The following is a 20449-nucleotide window of genomic DNA, read 5'->3' on the forward strand; positions in this document are numbered from 1 at the left end:
AGGGAATATGATACACCCACTCAATACTGTGTTCTCTGGTCCAGGTGTCTATGAGGCTATTTTTGAAATGAGTCCCCTTGTCCAACTCAATTCTTTCTGGGGTGTCATGTCACCACAGGACTTGCTTTTCAAGGCCCAAGATGGTGTTCTGGGCAGTGGTGTGAGGCACAGGGTGCATCTCCAGCCATCTGGTGGTTGCTTCTACCATTGTCAGCATGTAGTGTTTACCTTGGAGGGTTTGTGGGAGTGTGATGTAATTGATCTGCCAGGCCTCCCCATATTCATATTTTGACCATTGCCCCCATACCACAGGGGCTGTACCCGCTTGGCCTGCTTGATTGCAGTGCATGTTTCACAGTTCTGGATAACCTGGGAGATAGCATACATGGTTAAGTCAAGTCCACCCCTCAATCATGAGCCCATCTGTTTGTTGCATCTCTTCCCTGATGACCTGAGGCGTCATGGGCCCATCGAACCAGAAATAACTCACCCTTGTGTTGCCAACCCAGGTCTACCTGAGACACTTTAATCCTGGCAGCTTTATCCACCTGTCCATTGTTGCGATGCTCCTCAATAGCCCGACTCTTGGGTATGTGTGCATCTACATAACAGACTTTCACAGTCAACTTCTCTATCCAGGCAGCAATGTCTTGGCACAATTCAGCAACCCAGATGGGTTTCCCTCTGCGCTGCCAATTGGCCTTTTTCCATCATTCCAGCCACCCCCACAGAGCATTTGCTACCACCCATGAGTCAGTGTAGAGGGAGAGCGCTGGTCATTTCTCTCATTCAGCGATATCTAAAGCCAGCTGGATGGTTTTCAGCTCTGCAACCTGACTTGATCCACCTTGTCCCTCAATAGCTTCTGCTACTCGCCATGTAGGACTCCATATGGCAACTTTCCATTTTTGATGTAGCCCTACAATATGACAGGAACCGTCAGTTAAGAGAGTGTGTCGCTTTTCAATTCCTGGTAGTTGATTATATGGTGGGGCCTCCTCAGCACATCACCTTCTCCTCCTCTGATGATGATGATAGTCCAAAATTTTCACCTTTGGGACAGTTCGTGATGACTTCCAAGATTCCTGGGCAATTGGGGTTTCCTATTAGAGCTCGCTGTGTGATCTGTGTGACACACTCCACGTAGCATGAGTGGCATGATGTGTGGAAGGGACTTCCCCTTTGAACATCCACCCCAGCACTGATAGTGCCAGGAGGAGCTGTGCTTCAGTGCCAATCACTTCTGAAGCAGCTTGAACCCCTTCATAAGCTGCCAGTATCTCTTTCAGTTAGGGTGTAACAGGCCTCAGATCCTTTGTATCCCCAACTCCAGAACCCCAGGGGTTGTCCTTGAGTGTCCAGGGTACTTTTTGCTAGAGACTCCAGAAAGGACCATTCTCCCTGGTTGCAGTGTAGAGCACATTTTTCACATCTTGTCCTGTCCTGACTGGCCAAAGGGCTACTGCAGGAACAGTCTCCAGTTTAATCTGTTGAAAAACTTGTTGTTGTTCAGGACCTCACTTGAAATCATTCTTGTTCTAGGTCACATGATAGAGAGGGCTTACAATCTGACTGTACTCTCGAATATGCATCCTCCAAAACTCCACAGTGCCTAGGAAAGCCTGTGTTTCCTTCTTGCTGGTTGGTGAGGACAGAGCTGCTATTTTGTTGACCATGTCCATTGGAATCTGACAATGTCCATCTTGCCATTTTACTCCTAAAAACTGAATTTCCTGGGCAGGTCCCTTGACCTTACTTTGGTTTATGGCAAAATCAGCCTTCAGGAGGATCTGTATTTTCTCCCCTTTCTCAAAAACTTCCTCTGCTGTGTTGCCCCACATGATGATGTCATCAGTGTATTGCAAGTGTTTTGGAGCCTCACCCTTTTCCAGTGCAGTCTGGATCAGTCCATGGCAAATAGTGGGGCTGTGTTTCCACTCCTGGGACAAGTCAGTTTCAGGTCTACTGGACACCCCTCCAAGTGAAAGCAAACTGTGGCCTGCACTCTGCTGCCAAAGGAATGGAGAAAAACACATTAGCAATGTCGATGGTGGCACCACTTGGCTGCCTTGGACTCCAGTTCGTACTGAAGTTCCAGCATGTCCGGCACAGCAGCACTAAGGGGTGGTGTGACTTTGTTCAGGCCACAATAGTCTACTGTCGGTGTCCACTCTCCATTGGACTTATGCACTGGCCATATAGGGCTATGAAAGGGTGAGTGGGTCTTACTGACCACCCCTTGGCTCTCCAGTTCATGAATCATCTCAGGGATGGGGGTCATGGAGTCCTGGTTGGTGCCGTATTGCCAACATTGCACTGTTGTGGTAGCAATCAGTACCTGTTGTTCTTCTACCCTCAGCAGTCCCACAGCAGAAGGGTCCTCTGAGAGACCAGGCAAGGTGTTCAACTGTCTCATTTCCTCTGTCTCCAGCAGCTATCCCAAAATCCCAATGATGCCCTTTTGGGTCCTTGAAATACCCACTCCTCAGGTAATCTATGCCAAGGATACACGGGGCCTCTGGGCCAGACACAATGGGGTGTCTGTGCCATTCCTTCCCAGTCAGGCTCACTTCAGCTTCCAGTACAGTCAGCTGTTGGGATCCCCCTGTCACCCCAGAAATAGAGATGGATTCTGCCCCTACACATCTTGATGGCATCAGGGTACATCATGCGCTAGTGTCGACTAAAGCCTTATACTCTTGTGGGTCTGATGTGCTATTGGATCCACACAGTCCAATAGATCTGATTGTCCCTTTCCTCCACCTGGCTGGAGGCAGGACCCCTCTAGTCCTGGTCATGGTACTCGTTGCTCACTTCTTGTAAATATGAACTGGAGGCCCTTCAAGAGGATCAGAAGTAACATCAGCCCTCCTATTCTATCTGATGACTTGCCCACTGTAGCGGCATTTGAAGGATTTCCTGCAGTGGTTGTTCTTCCTCTCAACACATGTACCTGTGCTTCCAGGGCAGAGGGAGGTTTTCCATCCCACTTCCTCATGTCTTTTCCATGTCTGTGCAGGTAAAACCACAGGTTACCTTGTGGTGTGTGTTCTCTCTCTCGAGCAGGGAGTGGTTGCTCCCAGTAGCAGAGACTCACATATTTTATCACTTTAACAAGGTCCTGTAGTTGTTCAAAGGTGAACTTCCAAACCACTGGAAGAGAGAAGTCCTCCAAATACTGTCCCATGTCCTCCCACCTTCCATGCCACTCATGACTATCCACCCTCAGGGCAGATCTCTGAAAGGGCTTCCTAAAAATCTCTTTTGTAACTCTAAACATGGTGTGGACTGCACTGAGGAGACCTGGCAGACAGCAACAAGAACATGCTTTCCTTAACATCCAAAGGGAATTCAAAATTCTCAAAAGTTGTTATAACAGGCCTGAAGGAGGAAAAGGGGGTGAAAGGCTGGGAAAAATCATCCTCCCCTGTTCCCCCCACAGACTGGGTATGATTATCAAGAAAAGAAACAATTCACATGGAAAACATCCCCTGACAATAGACAATATACTCAACCGGAAGGAACCTCTGGAAGGAACCTCTTCTCCTCAGAAGAGAGTCCCTCCCTGGGAAATGTCATGAGGCAATGTTGTGAGGTGGAATAGAATAACCTCTGGGTCCTGGCCATGCCCCCTCCTAGCTACTGCAAAAATTAACCCTGTCCTGGCCAGAATCAGGACACTCCCCAATAGCATCTGTTCCCATTTGCTGTCAAAACAGCACCTTTTTTTCCTGAACAATTATTTGCAAAGATCTCCAACAGTTATTTTAACTCTAGTATGATAAATGTGTTTATTAATTCCAGCAACACAGTCTTACACAGTTCTACAGACTCAATCAAAACACATTAACTTCCCAGCAGGAGGATGGGGAAGCAGAAAGGAGGTCCCCCTCAAATCTGCCCTGTCTTCATCCATTGGGAGTCATCTTTCTTCCCACAGAAGACACTCCACTCCCCTGACAGATTCCAAAGTCCTTTGTTAATCACTAGCCAGCCTGTCCACATCAGCAAACCCTGGCAGCAGATACACCTTTCAACACAAAGGCTGTAACCATGCCTTTTAAAAGGGGTTCTGTGAAAGCTCCATCATGTAGAAGGGGGGGAGGGATCCCTCATCTTTAAAGTTTCCCTGAAGACACAGAGAAAGGTTTTTGTTTTGTTTCTAAAGAGGCCGAAGTTTAATTTGGTTTACAAAATAAGAATCAGAAGGAGGGAGGAAAAAAAGAAATTTATATTTTTAACAGGATAAACATAACCTCTTCAGCCTGGCATAATAAGAGTTAATAAACAACACTCATTACTAGTGTATACAGTTAACATTCTTTAATATTCTGACACTGTCAAGAAAACAGCAAGCAAACTTGAGGATAGTTTCAGAAAAAACTCTAACCCTTCTTCTACAAAGTAAAATAAAGGCCTGAGAGATCAGTAATAGTTACTGATTATGAAAGAGAACCTTTCAAATGAGTTCTAGCTTTAATGTCACAACAGTCTCTCCCACAAAAGCAGCCAAGAATCATCATCATCATGGCTAGGCTTCGCGAACGAAGATTTGGGAAGGGCTCTACCCATTTTTCATGCAAGCGCGTTGGTGGCTAAAAAGGCCAATACGAGAAAGGCAAGTCCGGTTGCAAAAGACACAGCAGAAAGACTCCTTAGATGGTATATTCTGCAAGGTTCGATTCTTTCTGCGTTGTCTTTTCTCCTCAAGAGTGATCCTGCGTGCCTTCTCAAAAGCATCAGCAGCGTTATAAATGGTCTGTCTCCAGGCCTCCCGATTAGAGGCCAGAGTGGACCAGTTATGGTGATCAATATGCCCGAGGCTGAGTTGTTGCTTCAGGGAGTCCTTGTATCTTTTCTTTGGAGCTCCTCTCTTGCGGCAGCCAGTGGCAAGTTCACCATAGAGCAGGATCTTAGGGAGGCGGTGGTCCTTCATCCTAGAGATGTGCCCTGCCCAACGCAGTTGCGTTCTCAGGAGCATGGCCTCAATACTTGTGATTGCTGCCTGTTCGAGAACAGATGTATTGGTCACATAGTCTGACCAATGGATGTTAAGGATTGTACGGAGGCAGCGTTGATGGAAGCGTTCTAGGAGACGCAGGTGGTGGCGGTAGATGACCCATGATTCGGAACCATATAAAAGAGTAGACAGCACTATGGCTCTGTAAACACTGATCTTGGTACTTTTCTTCAAGTGTTTATTTTGCCAAACTCTTTTATGGAGTCTTCCGAAAGCACTATATGCCTTTGCTAACCTGTTGTCTATCTCTCCATCAATCTCACAGTCTGAGGAGATGAGGCTGCCTAGGTAATTAAACGGCTGGACTGATTGGAGTTCTGATTGGCCAGTGGTGATATGGGGATGATGGAAGACTTCCTGAGGTGCAGGTTGATAGAAAACTTCTGTCTTCTTTAAGCTGACTTCCAGCCCAAAGAGCTCAGCAGCATCTGCAAAGCAGGATGTTAAACGCTGCAGAGCTGCTTCCGTGTGGGCAACAAGGGCGGCATCATCAGCATAAAGCAGCTCCCGGATGATGGTTTAAGGTCTTGGTGTGGGCCTTCAGTCGCCTTAGGTTGAATAGGCTTCCATCAGTACAATATCGAATGTAGATACCGTCCTGATCATCGAGGTCTGCCGTGGCCCTTTGGAGCATCCTGCTGAAGAAAACTGTGAATAGGGTAGGAGCGAGAACGCAGCCTTGTTTCACACCACTGGATATTAGAAAGGGCTCAGAAAGTGCATTGCCATATCTGACTTGGCCGTGCTGATTCTCATGAAGTGAGATGATCATTTTAAGGAACTTGGGGGGACAACCTAAACGTTCCAAAATCTGCCACAGACCTTTTCTGCTCACAGTATCGAAAGCCTTGGTGAGATCAACAAAGGTTACATAGAGACGTTTGTTCTGTTCCCTACACTTCTCTTGCAGTTGTCTGAGAACAAATCCCATGTCTGTGGTGCTCCTGTTGGCTCTGAAACCTCATTGGCTTTCAGGAAGAAGTTCTTCTGCTATAGCGGGTTGTAGTGGTTTGAGCCAGGTTTTCCCCCTGAAGCTGAAAGTGGTAACCCCCAGGGGGTGGTGACCCTCGGGGCTTGACCCAATCGGTGCTCCTGCAAAATATAAACATATCTCTGGAGACCGGAAGAGAAGCAGTAATAGTTGTGAGAAGAAGAGGTGGCCATGTTGTAGAGGCCACGAGGAGAAGGGGCTCTGGCCCCTTGGGGGCCTCTGCCCCCCCAGCCCCCAGTTGGGGGGCTGCAGGGACTTGGAACAGTGTTAGCTGGACTGAGTGCCTGTGGCTAGGAGCTGGGGGAGTTTTCTCCCCTGTAAGCAGAAGTGGGAGACGCTGGGAGCAGCGACGGAGCAGCAGCAGAACAGCAGTGTCCGAAGAGCAGTGGCAAAGAGCCAACTGATAAGAACCAAGAGAAGCAGCAGATGCCGGTATGCAACTGAAGCAGACACAGAGTTGTCTGAGGAAACGAAAAGAGTCAGCAGCAGAAAGCAGGACAAGAGACTCGAGCCAGCAGCAGGAAGAGAGTTTCGGAGGGTAAGAACTGGACAAACCAAAACCCCCAAACTCGCTAGAGACCCCTCTGAGAAAGAGGAGGGGGTGGTGGACTGAGTGGAGTCCTAAAGTGCAGTATGCACTACAGAGAGGAGCTAAGAAGCTCCGGCCTCCTGAGAGCTCAGCCAGGATGGCCAAAGGAATGTGTGTGGAGGGGGTGACCTTGGGTTTCCCCCCCTCCTTGCTGCAGCTTCAGAGAAGCTGGCAGCCATCTTTGAAGCAGAGCACAGAAGCTCTGTGAAGGGGCTTGATTTCCCCTGAAGATACCAGACTGTCACGAAGACCCCCGTGCTTCGTGATATGACCGTGGTGGAACGACCTTGTCTGGGGTTACGTAGTCCACGGAAAGACCCCCGTTTTGAAGACGGAGGGCCGAGGGGCTTGGAGACCCCCCTCGTGTGTATTGGCAAGGATCCAGCTGCAACTGCTGCCTGAAAGAGAAGAAGAAAGCCTGCTGCCTAGAGAGAGCCTGCTGCTGACAGACTGGAAGGGGTCTTTTCTTCTTCTTCTCTCCTGGACTTTTATTTCGAGAGAGAAGAGATTTGACCCATTGTAAATACTACTGTCATGGTAGAGATAGATATAAAGTTAAGATTATATGCAATGTATTATAATATAAGTATTTATTTGTATAGTCTTTGTAATATATTCCTTCCCCCATATTGAGTCTCGTGTTTTTGTCTGGAAAACCCATCTCACATGGGGTTGAGATGTGGGTGGGGGGCTAGGAATAGGAATTGGATTTTGGGCCTTGCTGAAACCATGACACGGGTATTAGTCTGTTCAGAAGTATTCTTGCCAGTGATGCCTGCTCAGTTGGTGCTAAGAAAAAATCCAGGAGCCGTTAATTGAGGGTGAGATAAGGAAAGGGTTTAATTGTGCCAAGGCAATTGATGGTACACGACGCGCGTGCAGGCTGTGCCTGAGATGTTACATTTTATAACAATATCTGTCCAATCCCAAGTGTGTCCACCCCGTAACTTTTGCTCTGGTCCACCCCCTGGTCCACCCCCTGAAATTGGGTCTGGGGTGCATTTTGGGACCCTCTCTTCATCAACCTTCATCATCTTCGGGGTACAGAGAGCACAGTCACCCAGTTCTTTGACTCTGTTCTGCGGTTTAAGCCAAGATACAAGCGTTCCCCAAACAGAACAGGCCTTGCCTTGACAAGAGACTAAACATTTCTGCTGGTAGGGCTGATATAGGGAGCATGGAATGGGGTAAGAGGGTTAAGGAATGTGTAAACTAAGGGGTGCTACAGGGAAGAGGGATAAGGGGTTGCTTGTAAAATCTACTTCTATTACCTATAAAACTTATAAGGTAGAAAAATAAAAAACCATTAGGGGCTTAAGGCATCACCAGGGTCTTGCCAACAATGGAGAGCAGAGTAATACCACGGTAATCTGAACAGTCTGATTTAATTCCTTTCTTCTTATACAAGGTGATGATGACTGCATCACGAAGGTCTGAAGGTAGTTCGCCTAGTTCCCAACAGCGCACCACAAACTCGTGAAATTTAGCATGGAGTGCAAGGCCCCCATGTTTCCAGACTTCAGGTGGAATTCCATCAACCCCAGCTGCCTTGCCAATTTTCACCTGCTGTATGGCCTTAAGAGTTTCTTCCAAAGTGGGGGCAGTATCCAATTCATACTTCACCGGCTGTTGTGTGATGGACTGAATTGCTGAGTCTTGGACTACGTGGTTGGTACTGAAAAGAGTCTGAAAGTGTTCAGACCATCGATTCAGAATGGAGGTTTTATCTGTCAGAAGTGTTTGACCATCTGCACTGAGTAGTGGGCTTTGGACTTGGTATGTAGGCCCGTATGCTGTTTTCAGGGCCTCATAGAATCCTCTGTGAACACCCCTATCTGCGCATAGTTGAGTTTTTTCAGCTAGATCGATCCACCACTTGTTCTGGATGTCACAGAGTTTCTGTTGGAGCTTGCTGCATGCAAGACAAAAGGCTGCTTTTCTTGCGTGACAGGATGGCAGTGCAAGGTGTGCTTGGTGAGCAGTTCTCTTCTTCCTCAACAATTCCTGGATCTCTTGATTGTTTTCATCAAATCAGTCCTTGTTCTTCTTGAAGGAGAACCCTAAGGATTCTTCAGAGGACTGCAGGATGCTATTTTTAATATGCTGCCAAAGTGATTCAGGGGAGGGATCTATGGAATGATCCTCCAGCCTAGTTTGAAGATTTGCCTGGAATCTGTCTCTCACTGTGGCTGATTGGAGATTGTTAACTTGGAGTCTCCTCCTTGGGATACTGCCCCTTTTAGGTTTGAATTTGAGATTGAAGTTGAGTTTACAGTGCACAAGTCGATGGTCTGTTTGACATTCTGCACTGGGCATCACGCGGGTATGGTGGACATCGCAGACATCTTTCTGTCGCACCAAGATGTAATCAATGAGGTGCCAATGCTTGGATCTAGGATGCATCCAGGTTGTCTTCAGTCTATTTTTCTGCTGAAAGATAGTGTTAGTGATGGTGAGCTGTTGCTCCGCACAGAATTCTAACAGAAGTCGACCATTATCATTGCAGTTTCCAACACCATGCTTGCCTAATACTCCTTTCCAGGCTTCAAAGTTCTTTCCTACTCTGGCGTTGAAATCACCAAGGAAAATGATCTTATCATCTGCAGGCACCTTTTGGGTAAGGCGGCGCATGTCGATGTAAAATTTATCTCTATCAGCAGGGTCAGCTTGGAGAGTTGGGGCATATATACTAAAGAGGACAATATGTTGCTTGTTGTGTAGTGGAAGGCGTAGGGAGATAAAGCGATCAGAATGACCTGTTGGCAGATTTTCAGGTTTAGGAACAATAGAGATTTTAATCATGAAGCCAACTCCTGAGAGATGCCTTTCGGTTCTGTATTTACCTGACCAAAAGAGTGTGTAACCAGCACCATGTTCTCTAAGTCTGCCTTCCTCATGGAGACAAACTTTACTTAGAGCAGCAATGTCGATGTTTAGACGTGATAGTTCGTGGGCAATTAGGGCAGAACGTCACTGAGGACATCCGCTATCCGCAGAATCGAGCATGGTTCTGATGTTCCAGCATGTGAGAGTCAATTTGGGTACACCGTTGAAGGCAGGTGTTTGCCTTTGTCTTTTGATCTTTGTGTGACCGCATTAGTAGAAGATGCCCATTGGCCGTGGTTAACCAACCGGGTGAAGGTGGAGATGAGCTTTGGTTAGGCCACCTTTTCTAGGCCCCTCTCCATTTTGAGCAAGCAGTGCTCTCCTTGAAAAAGGCTGCTTGGTCATTCAGGGTGCTGCCCCAAGAGACTGTCATCTCCGGTCAGTCTCTAGCGACCAAAGTCCTGAACTGCCTGCATGCAGGGTTGGGTCTGCGGCTTCCAGTGCACCTTTCACCTGCTGTTTCGACCCTTGCCTGTCACTACAGGGCTTTACAAATGTGGGTATAACCTTCAGGCCTGCGCAATGGATTTTTTAGGTGAGATGCAGTATGCGTGGAACTGAACCCACCCTTTGATCCTAAGGTTCATCTGTCAGGGTCTAGCAAGCTTGGACGCTGACAGAGAGGTCCTCCGGACGTAGGTTTGATTAGAGTGTCCATCTCTTAGATGGATGGCCTTACAGGGCTAAGCGAGCTCCATCTGCCCGGGTTTGGAGTTAGAGTTGTCCTTCTCCTAGGATGACTGCCAGAAGGCTAACGAGCTCATCCTGCCCATGGACATGCTTTATCTAATAATAATGGCCAGTCTTCGCGAACGAAGATTTGGGGAAAGGTCTTTTACCTTTCCAGCCTGCGCAATGGATTTTTTAGGTGAGACACAGTCTGCGCTGAACTGAGCCCACCCTTTAATCCTAAGGTTCATCTGCCGGGGCCAAGCGAGCTTGGACAATGGCAGTGAGGTCCTCAGGACGTAGGTTTGTTTAGAGTGACCTTCTCATAGATGGATGGCCTCACAGGGCTAACGGGCTCCATCTGCCCGGGGGACCGAGGAATCGAACTGGGGTCGCAGCAGTGAGAGTCCTGCATGCTAACCACTAGGCCACCAGGGGTCCCCACATGCTTTATCTGACCCTTCGGTTTTGACCTGTCTGGCATGGGAGACCCTACCGAAGGCATGTACCATCGCCAGCATAGCTCGCAACCGCATAGGGGTACACAGGCTTCTTCCCCACTAAAACGATTAGGGCAAGCCTTTCACCCCCTACTTTTCTGCCACCCATCTATACTCAAACCCAGGGAAATATCCAGGAACATCCCTTTGTCCTGACCACCCTTTCGGGACGCAATAATAAATCCAAAACAAACCAAACCTGGGCAGTAGCCACAGGTGAACCATAAACAAACCATTCTGGCCCCTGCACTCACCCAGGGCTCGGGTACCTCCCATGGTCCCAGCCCGGCCAAAACCCCCCAATCCCCCAGAAGAAGCCACTATCCACCCAGACCTTATCCTCCCCCCACCGTGTTACCACAGATCTTCCCTCACACTGCTCACCTGCGACACTCCATACAGGGCTGCCCTGCCCGCCCTCCCGTCTGTCTAAAGACCCCCATGGCCCGCCCGACACCCTTCCCCTCCCCTAAATTGGACTGGCAAACCTCTGTGCGCTCTGTAGTTCTTCCTCTCCCATGAGGGCGGAATCCCCGCCGGCGGCCGCGTGATGTGCCCAGCGGCCACGTGGCCCCAGTGCAGCCCGGCAGTCCTGCTTTTATTTAGTTACCTAATTAACAATTCAAAGCATTACCTAATACTGTTACACCCACTTCCAAAACTGACCGTCCCTTAGTACCACCCTCAACATGCCTCCCAGAATTGGGTTGCTGGTCCCAAAGACTCCTTATCTTGGTCTTCCTCATCTTGTTCCTTGGTCTTTGGCACAGTATCACGCCTTCTGGAACAGTTTCAAGGCTTCTGAGTCCTCTGAATAGTTTGTACTTGGTTATATCAAGCAATGTGCCTGTTATGTCTTATTCTAAGAACATTTATACAGATAAAATGTTCTTTACCTTGCTACAATCTTTGTCCATTGGAATCCTTGACAAGAAATGTTAAGCAGCATTTTAGAAGTCTTGTACAATGGTGCTAACAGGCCAAAGGCACTAGCAAGCTATACCAAATGTGTTAAAAGCTATACTAAAATCTATATAATATGTATTTAAGGCATCACCTTGAGCTGGAAGATAGAGACGAGGAGCAGAATAAACCCCCCATAATTCAGAAGGAAACAGTCAGCGACCTGCTGATCCACTTAAACATGCACGAGGCTATAGGGCCAGATGGGATCCACCGAAGGTTACTGAGGGAGCTGCCAGAAGAGCTCACCAAGCCACTTTATTAAAGAATCATAGAATCATAGAATCAGCTGGGTTGGAAAGGACCTCCGAGATCATCAAGTCCAACCCTTGATCCACTACCACTGTGGTTACTAGATCATGGCACTGATGCCACATCCAGTCTCATCTTAAAAACCTCCAGGGACGGAGAATGGGCAGCCCATTCCAATGCCTGATTACCCTCTCTGTAAGGAATTTCTTCCTAATATCCAACCTAAACCTCCCCTGGCAGAGTTTAAGACCGAGACCTCTTGTCTTACTGATAGCTACCTGGGAAAAGAGACCAACCCCTACCTGGCTACAACCTCCTTTCAGGTAGTTGTAGAGAGTGATGAGGTCTCCCATGAGCCTCCTCATCTCCAGGTGGAACAACCCCAGCTCCCTCAGCCTCTCCTCACAGGACTTGTGTTCGAGTCCCTTCCCCAGCCTTGCTGCTCTTCTCTGGACCTGCTCCAGCACCTAAATATCCTTCCTGAGCTGAGGGGCGCAGAGCCGGACACAGCACTCCAGGGGTGGACTCACCAGTGCTGAGTACAGGGGCAGAATAACTTCCCTGGTCCTGCTGCCACACTCTTCCTGATCCAGGCCAGGATCCATTGGCCCTCTTGGTCACCTGGGCACACTGCTGGTTCATGTTCAGCTTCCTGTCAATCCAAACTCCCATGTCCCTTCCTGCCTGGCTGCTCTCCAGCCACTCTGTGCCCAGTCTGTAGCACTGCAGGGGGTTGTTGTGGCCAAAGGGCAGGACCCGGCACTTGGCCTTGTTGAACCTCATCCCCTTGGAATCAGCCCAACTCTCCAGTCTGTCCAGGTCCCTCTGCAGAGCCCTCCTGCCTTCCAGCTGATCGACATTCCCCCCCAACTTGGTGCCATCTGCAAATTTGCTGATGATGGACTCAATTCCCTCATCCAGATCATCAATACAGATATTAAACAGGACTGGGCCCAACACTGAGCCCTGGGGACACCACTGGTGACCGGATCCCAACTGGATGCAGCACTGTTCACCACCACTCTCTGGGCCCAACCCTCCAGCCAGTTCCTAACCCAGCACAGGGTGCCCCTGTCCAAGCCATGGGCTGGCAGCCTCTCTAGGAGTATGCTGTGGGAGATGGTGTCAAAGGCTTTGCTGAAGTCCAGGCAGACACATTTACAGCCTTCCCCTCATCCACCAGGCAGGTCACCTGTGGGGTGAAGTTGTAGCCCCACAATTGAAGTTTGAGGTAGTGCAAAAGTTAGGCCGTGTTCCATGGGAGCAGTGGAGCTGGTTAGATGGTTTCCATGGACATGGCCTTGGGTTGCAGGGAGGACAAGGTTAAGGCTCTTTAGTAATGTGCAGGTGCTTAAATTCCTGGGTGTTGTTGTGGGAATATGTTTGTGTTTAGAAGTTAGCAAGCTCAATAAAGGCTGCCTGCTGTGCTGAGCAGGCAGACATCTCTTTGTCTCACCATTCTAGTGTGTCTTGTGTGTCTTTCTTCCCCCTTCCGACCAAGACTTCACGACAGTTACCCCACGACAGTCACCTGATCATAAAAGGAGATCAGGTTGGTCAGACAGGACCTGCCCTTCCTAAACCCGTACTGGCTGGGTCTGATCCCTTGTCCATCCTGTAGGTGTTTTGTGATTGCACCTAGGATGATCTGCTCCATAACCTTGCCAGGCACTGAGGTCAGGTTGACGGGCCTGGAGTTTCCCAGGTCCTCCTTCCATCCCTTTTTGTGGATTGGTGTGACATTTGCCAACTTCCAATCACCTGGGACCTCCCCAGTGAGCCAGGACTGTTGGTAGATGATGGAGAGACGCTTGGCGAGCTCTGCCGCCAGCTCCCTCATCACCCTTGGGTGGATCCCATCTGCTCCCATAGACTTGTGGGGATCCAAGTGGCTCAGCAGGTCACTAACTTCTTCCTCCTGGATAACAGGGGGACTGTTTGGCTCCCCGTTGCTGTCTACCAGCTCAGGAAGCCAATAGTCCTGGGGACATCCTGTCTTACTGTTGAAAACTGAGGCAAAGAAGGTGTTAAGTACCTCAGCCTTTTCCTTGTCTTTGGTGATTATGTTCCCCTTTGTGTCCAACAAAGAATGGACGTTTTCCTTGTCCCTCCTTTTGCTATTGATGTATTTATAAAAACACTTTTTGTTGTCCTTCTTAACAGAAGTCGCCAGATTGAGTTCAAATTGTGCCTTGTCTCTCTAATTTTCTTTCTACAAGACCTAATTACTAAACTCTTCCTGAGTAGCCAGTCCTTTTTTCCATAATCGGTAGGCTCTCTTCTTTACCCTAATTTCCTTCAAAATCTCCCTGTTCATCCAGACCAGTCATCTTCCCCGCTGGCTCACCTTTCGGCACACTGGGACAAGCCTGCTTCTGTGCTTTCAAAACTTGCTTCTTGAAGCATGTCCATCCCTCCTGGAGCCCTTTGTTTTCAAGGGTTGTTTCCCAGGGTACACTCTGAACTAGTCTTCTGAATAGGCCGAAGTCTGCCCTCTGGAAGTCCAGCGGAGAGGTTTTATTGATGGCCTTCCTTGCATCCTTATTGAAAACTCTCTTATTTCATGGTCACTGTGCCCCAGACAGCCTCTGACCACCACATCTCCCACCAGCCCCTCTCTGTTTGTGAACAGTAGGTCTAGCAGGGCTCCATCCCTGGTAGGCTCATTTACCAGCTGGAGCAGGAAATTATCCTCTATACACTCTAGGAATCTCCTAGACTGCCTCTTCTCCGCTGTGTGGAGTTCCCAGCAGATATCTGGCAGGTTAAAGTCACCCACGAGAACAAGGGCTGGCGATTTTGAGACATCCGCCAGCTGCTTGTAGAATAATTCATCACCCTCATCATCCTGGTTGGGTGGTCTGTAACAGACTCCTACCAGGATATCAGCCTTGTTGGCCTTCCCCCTGATTCTGATCCACAGGCACTCAACCTTATTGTTACTGACTTCAACTTCTACAGAGTCAAGAGACTCTCTAACATATAGAGTCACCCCTCCACCTCTCCTACCTGGCCTGTCCCTTCTGAAGAGCCTGTAGCCACCCATGGCAGCACTCCAGTCATGCGAGTCATCCCACCACGTTTCCGTGATAGCGACTACATCATAGCTTTCCTGCTGCACGATGGCTTCCAGTTCCTCTTGTTTGTTACCCATGCTGCGTGCACTGGTGTACATGCACTTCAGCTGGGCTGCTGATTTCACTCTTAACTAAGGCTTTCCACCCTTAGGCTCCTCTCTGGAGAGCCTGGTTTCAACCCCTTCCCTCTTCAAACCTAGTTTAAAGCCCTCCTGATCAGCCCTGCCAACTTATATGCTAGGGTTCTTTTGCCCTTGCTAGAAAAATGAAGCCCATCCAACTCTAGCAGGCTTGGTATCATAAATTTTGCCCCATGATCAAAAAAAACCAAAATTCCACCGGTGGCACCAATCCTTTAGCCACCTATTGATAAGATGGGTTTTCCTACTCCTCTCCTCATTCATCCCTGCTACTGCAGGAACTGAGACGAACACCACCTGTGCTCCTGTCCCATTAACTAATCCACCCAGCGCCTTGAAATCCTTTTTAATTGCCCTGGTACCTCTTTTATTGATCTCATCACCGCCAACCTGTACTACCAACAGTGGGTAATAATCAGAGGGCTGAATTAGCTTGGGGAGTCTCCTGCTAACATTCCTCACCCCAGTCCCAGGAAGGCAGCAGATTTCCCTGGGGGATGGGTCTGGTTGGCATACAGGGCCCTCAGTTCCCCTCAGAAGGGAATCACCAACTACAACTACCCTTCTTTTTTTCTTAATAGCTGCGGTTGTGATCCGTCTAATAGATGGGGTGCAACCGGGAGACTCTCCAGACAGATCTTTTTCTTGAGTGTCATCTGCCTGACCCTCTAGGTCCAGGGCCTCATACCTGTTCTTTAAGGGCACCTGGAGAGGTGATGGGGGTTGAGAGGGGATTCTTTTACCTCTCTGATCAGAGACCTGTTTCTATTCCCCCCCATCTACTTGGTTTGTTCCATCTGCCTGATGGCAGGAGGGGTAGGGCTTCTCTGACTCCTGCTGAACTTCTTTTGGGGTTGAAAGGGTGCGACTCCACCAGTCAATTTCCCTTTCACTTTCCCTAATGTTTCTTAGCCTCTTCCTTAAGTTCTACCACTAAACAGAGCAGATCATTCACCTGCTCGAACCATATGCAGGTGTCTTTCGCACTGTCCTCTGGTACTAACGCCAGGCTCAGACACTCTGTTCAGCCAGTGACCTGGGCAGCTGCATCCTTCTTGGGGGGTTCTGTCTGGGTTAGAACACTCCTGCTGGTAGCAGCGGCAATGGCTTTAGATCATTTGTAAACCATTGCTGGATCTAGTTGAGTTGGAGAGAAAAAAAGCACCAACCACCAAACAAAACCACACACAGCTACCATGCAACCCACCAGCAAGAGCCAGGACAGTGGCTGTGCCCTTCCTGCTCGCACTACCGTGCAAACTGCTGTACCATGCCCTCACTGATGTGCCACGCCCCTGCTTGCCCGCTCCCGTTCCCCGTGTTCCCTAAAATAAAATAAATAATAATGGCCAGTCTTCGCGAACGAAGATTTTGGGAAAGGTCTTTTACCTTTCCAGCCTGCGCAATGGATTTTTTAGGTGAGACACAGCCTGCGCTGAACTGAGCCCACCCTTTAATCCTAAGGTTCATCTGCCGGGGTCAAGCAAGCTTGGACAATGGCAGTGAGGTCCTCAGGACGTAGGTTTGTTTAGAGTGACCTTCTCATAGATGGATGGCCTCACAGGGCTAACGAGCTCCATCTGCCCGGGGGACCTGGAATTGAACCTGGGTCGCAGCGGTGAGAGTCCTGCATCCTCACCACTAGGCCACCAGGGGTCCCCCCTGTGCTCCCTAGAGATTCTTTAAATCACCTGCAAATGGGTCTCTATATTTCCCCCTGCATCCAGTAAAGGATTGTCAGTTAATTGTCTCAAAACACTGTCAAAGAAGGAAATTCCCATAAGATAAGCCACCACAGGAACTTGTGATAAGAGCAGATGGCAACAACAGGAACCAGGCCTGGTAAGGCAGATCTGGGTAACCTACTGGAACAAAGATTCTGTGAGAAAGGAAAGCATTAATTCCAGACCAAAACAAAGGTAAAGGTATGAAATTAGCACACTGGACAAAAGTCCACTGTGCAAGCTATGGGAAAGAAAACAACTGCTTCCACTTATGCCATCCCAAGTTGTGAGAACATCTGAGACGCCCTGTGAATATCCGAGACTTGGACTGCAGAAAAGTAGTACCCCAGAAGCATGACTTTGGAATCCTCACCACTGAGAAGACCAGAAGAAGGACCAGTGGGATGCTGTCAGAATTCACGTGGTGGTGATATCTTTATCTTTTTACTTAATCTGTCTCTCATTCTCTCTCTCTCTCTTCCAATTTCTCTCTCTCTCTCTCTGCCTCATATTTACTGTTAAATAAAATCTGACTTTGGCATATGGTCTCGTTTGCACCTTAGTTTGAGCAGAAGCATCTTTTAATAATCAGATCCTAACAAGGATGGAGATTCTCCTTGGCCCTCCTTTTCTTGCTCATAAATTTATAGTAAAATTTTTATTGTCTTTTACAACAGTAGCCAGATAAAGTTTTAGTTGGGCTCTGGCCCTTCTAATGTTCTCCCTGCATAATCTCACAACATCCTTGCAGTCCTCCTGCATTGCCTGCCTCTTCTTCCTAAGGTCATAAACTATTTTTTCTCCCTGAGTTCCAGCCAAAGCTCTCTGTTCAGCCAGGCTGGTCTTCCCCACTGGCTCATCTCTCAGCACATTGGGACAGCCTTCTCCTGCACCTTAAAAATTCCTTCTTAAAGAATGTCCAGCCTTGCTTGTCCCTTCTGAAGAGTTGGACCAATACTTTTTGAAGACGGTCACCTAACAGGGATGAAGAAAAAGTTTTTGCCTCAGTCTTTAATAATACTGGTAGACCTTGGGCTGCCCAGTCCCCTGAATTGGAGAATCACAAGTGACTTTCTATTTGTGGACACTTAAATTGTGAGGAACCAGCTGTATCAGTCAAATGTTCCTAAGTCCATGGGGCCTGATGACATTCATCCCAGAGTACTGAAAGAGGCAGTGGATGTTATAGCAGGATCCACCTCAATCATCTACCGAAGGTCTGGAGAGTTTGGGGAGGTCTCCACTGACCAGAAGCTAGACAGGATTATTCCACTTTACAAGAAAGGCGTGCAGGAAGACCCATGAAACTACAGACCTGTTAGTTTAACCCCAGTTCCTGGAAAAATTATGGAGAAGATCATACTGGGTACTATTGAAAGGCATTTAAAGAACAATGCAATCATCAGGCACAGTCAACATGGGTTTCTGTCTAACTAATTTGATACTCTTCTATGATAAGGTCACCATCCTAGAGGATGAAGAGAAAGCAGTGGATGTAATTTTTCTGGATTTTAGTAAGACTTTTGATGCTTTCATATCAATAACCCTTGTATCTTTGCTGTTGTGTGGATCTCCATCCCCTACCTCCACTGTGATGACAGACCTAAGGACCTCACTAGCACATAGTGGGGGTCTGCTACAGGTTGCCTGACCAGGAAGAACAAGTAGATGAGGCCTTCTACAGACAGCTAGGAGCAGCATGATTCACAGGCCCCGGTCCTCATGGGGGACTTCAACCACTCCAATATCTGTTAGAGGGATAACACAGCAGAGCATAAGCAATCCAGGAGGTTCCTGGAATGCATTTATGACAACTGCCTCCTCCAAATGACAGAGAAGCCAACAAGAGGTTCTCTGATGAACCTCATACTCACCAACAAGGAGGGGTTTGATGGGGTAGTTAAAGTCAAAAGCAGTCTTGGCCTCAGTGACCATGAGATGGTGTAGTTCAGGATGCTGAGGGGAAGGAGGGACGATGAAAAGCAAGCTCACAGACCTGAACTTGAGGAGAGCAGACTTAGGTCTCTTCAAGGTTCTGCTTGGAATGGTCTCATAGGATAAGGCCCTGGAGGGAAGAGGGGTCCAGGAAAGCTGGTTAATATTCAAGGATCACCTCCTCCAAGCTCAAGAGAGCTCCATCCCAAGGAGTAGGAAGTCAGGCAAAAATGTCAGGAGGCCTGAATGGATGAACAAACTGGCCAAACTCGAAACACAATAAGGAAGCCTACAGAGGGTAAAATCAAGAACGGGCAACTGGGGAGGAATACAGAAATACTATCCAAGCATACAGGGATGAAGTTAGGAAAGCTAAAAGTCAAATCTAATTGAATCTGGGCAGGGATGTCAAAGACAACAAGAAGGACTTTTCTAAGAACACAGGTGACAAAAGGAAGGCTAGGGAAAATGTGGGCCCCTTACTGAAAGAGAGGGGACCTGGTGATGCAGGACATGGAAAAAGCTGAGGTACTGAATGCCTCCTTTGCCTTATGCTTTACTAGCAAGACCAGTCTTCAGGAATCCCAGAGACCAGGGGGAAAATGTGGAGAAAGGAAGATGTACGCTTGTTGGAAGAGATCCTTTTTTGTCACAAGGAGGGTTAAGATCAAGACCAGTATATAAAGAGAGAAGTACCCTCTCCCTCCAATTCAGAATATATTTTTCTTACTTTCTACTTAATCCTATGAGCTAAACAAATAGCTTCTTGTAATTTACAAATGGATTATTAATGATCTTAGCCACCTCAGGCCATCACCAAATTCAAGCCTCATATGTTTTATTTCAATTCTCTGAAGGATAGAGGAACATCATTATGGAAAAAAAATGGGACAGTGAACTTCAGGGAAAGGCCTTGGATTAAGTTTCCTTAACCTTGGGAAAAGTGTAATCTGAAGACTAATCCCAAAACCTTGATATTTTTAAGGCAGAAAAAGTAAAAAATCCAACATAGTTCCCCAGAGAGCACTTAGTCTTAAAGTAAGGTAAATACAGGAAGAGATTTTTAGTTTTCCAGGCCTAAGAAGAGAGACTGAAAGAATGAGTCCCAGGAAGAAGGACTTTTTGGAAAGCTCACATGAATATGTGTACTTGACAATAAGAACTTCTCGAAAGAAGGGGGAAAATGCCCCAAAAATGAATCAATGAATTTAAATAAATTCAAGGAAAGTCAAAGGGTCCAAAGGCAGGAAAACCCTGAACTTGATCAGTTTATGCTTTTTTAGCTCCTGGTGAATTTTCCACACCAACAGCCTGGCTAGGGTGGGGTAAACTCAGGCTTCATTCTTTGCCTGGTTTGGACCTGGGGGGGGGAAGGTAGATTTTTACTGTGTAACTTTAGACAAAGGGACCCCTGGTGGCCTAGTGGTTAGGATGCAGCACTCTCACCGCTGCAACCCAGATTCGAATCCCAGTCCCCCGGGCAGATGGAGCCCGTTAGCCCTGTGAGGCCATCCATCTATGAGAAGGTCACTCTAAACAAACCTACGTCCTGAGGACCTCACTGCCATTGTCCAAGCTTGCTTGGCCCCGGCAGATGAACCTTAGGATTAAAGGGTGGGCTCAGTTCAGCGCAGGCTGTGTCTCACCTAAAAAATCCATTGCGCAGGCTGGAAAGGTAAAAGACCTTTCCCAAAATCTTCGTT

Source organism: Neopelma chrysocephalum, unplaced genomic scaffold, assembly GCF_003984885.1.
Source record: "Neopelma chrysocephalum unplaced genomic scaffold, ASM398488v2 Primary Assembly neopelma1_96533, whole genome shotgun sequence".
NCBI classification, from domain to species: domain Eukaryota; kingdom Metazoa; phylum Chordata; class Aves; order Passeriformes; family Pipridae; genus Neopelma; species Neopelma chrysocephalum.